At 39.1% G+C, this 1,858-nt stretch overlaps 1 pseudogene; it reads right to left on the bottom strand.

Annotated features, from left to right (window-relative positions):
- Positions 1–651: 651 nt before the first annotated feature.
- LOC148351272 (U2 spliceosomal RNA) lies at positions 652–776 on the bottom strand (annotated as a pseudogene).
- Between the last annotated feature and the right edge of the window lie 1,082 nt (positions 777–1,858).

Raw genomic sequence — 1,858 nt, 5'->3', positions numbered from 1 at the left:
AAAGTTCTGTGTGCGTGTTTCTATTTTCCCTTCTTATTTTTGACATGGCCACTTTCTGGTGTCCCGTTTCATCTGGAGGGACGAAAGCATGACCAACTTAGGTGCCGAGGTACTTAACTTGTTTGGGAGTTTGGGCGATTGGGTTGGCAATGCTCCAAAAATTAGTGTGTGTTTTCTTGCTATATTTTTCCCTTTTTTTTTTTTTATTGTATGTGTTGTCTTGCTGTCGGTCACCCCTCTTGAGGGATATGACCAAGGTAGATAGATAGATTTTTTATTTTCTTCTTTTGATTTTTTGTATGTGCTATTCTGCTGTTGGTTATCCCTCTCGAGGCATATGACCAGGGTAGATAGATAGTTAAATCATCAACTAGCCAAATAAAATGCTTTTACTGTTCTGATTCACTCTTTGTTTAGCTTTTTGTAAAAATCATAACCGATGCATTATCCTCTCAGGCCAGAATACGTTTGTTTATGATAACAATATTTTACAGGGGGGGGTTAAGGGTTATTGATCTATCTTCGTTATTCATTATCCATTATCCGTTATCGGTCAGTTCATAATACGCTACAAAGCCTAGGAGCCGGGACACTTACTCTCAGCCAAAAGGCCAAGCTAAGGTCCTAGCCCTAAAGCCTTGCTGCGATCATTGCGAATGCACCGTTCCCAGAGGTACTGCAATACCGGGCCGATGCGTGGAGTGGACCGAGCAAGCTCATATTCCATCTCCGAAATGCAAAAATCAAATACCAATTAGATTTCACAATTAAGGGATGCTTTGTTTATAACAGGCAGGTAATTCACGCTCAATGTGAAAGACTCCGCCAAAATGAAAAATGCCACCCAAAAATGTTTTCAATGTGGGCGATACTCTAATGGTGTATGGTCATTCTAATTGATTATTGTTAAGCTATTTGACAAACATTTGGATTGTTTTATTGTTGTATATTATAGCATATTCTTTTTGTGTAATATTTTTCTATCCGTCCAAAACTTCATAATTTGAATTTCAAAAAAACAATAATATGTAGAACTTATTCAGAAGACAATTTTTCATCAATTGTGGACCCTTATTATACTGAAGTCCGACCGAAGACATTTCACGTGTCTCGTTAAATTAACAGAACTTATTGAGCTGAGCACGCAGTCCTTGAAGTTTGGGAGAAGGGTGATAACTAATTTTCCTCCCGAGGGAATGGTATCACTCTCCTCTTCTCGACATGGTGATAAATTCTTGTTTTCTGTGTATAATGGGAGACAAGACACATTCCAAAAATACAGGCTTCCCAAAAACTTCCTCCCAACTGAGTTCAAACTCAGTTCAACTTTTATGAGTATAAGTGAAATAAAACAGTGTACATAATTTTGCAAGATAAATTTATCAATCTTCCTCATGTACGTATACATTTTTTATTAACAAGACTAATGTAACTTCAAGCAGACATATGGCTGAGTCCCATTCTTCGCACTTTCACTCGCTATGTGCCCTAGTCACTCGGTTTTGCGCGTTCACGTGAAAATGGGGTGTGTCCCGATACTTTCAAGACCGAGGCAGAAGTGCCCTCAAACCATGTCATAACCACTTCAGACCTAGGGAGCTCTCTACCTCACTTGGCGGCGAAGTGACTACCCAGAAGGCTTTGCGAATTCTCAATATCAACAAACATGCCTGGAAAGGAACCGCACAAATGTAAGCAGTTTTCCACAACCTCGCATGTATTTGCAACGAAATGTATTGAGATATCTGTTAGACGTAAATGCAATATATAATCGTATTTTCGCGTTAAAACACGAACATTGCAAAATCGCTACTTGACGAAGTGCACAAATCTACCGAGGGAGCTGCCCAAAAAAAAA

This window comes from Urocampus carinirostris, chromosome 15 (genome assembly GCF_059441175.1).
Source record: "Urocampus carinirostris isolate Australia breed hairy pipefish chromosome 15, RoL_Ucar_1.0, whole genome shotgun sequence".
Classification (NCBI taxonomy): domain Eukaryota; kingdom Metazoa; phylum Chordata; class Actinopteri; order Syngnathiformes; family Syngnathidae; genus Urocampus; species Urocampus carinirostris.
The sequence above is the reverse complement of the archived record's forward strand: the minus strand, read 5'-3'. Positions and strand labels throughout refer to the sequence as shown.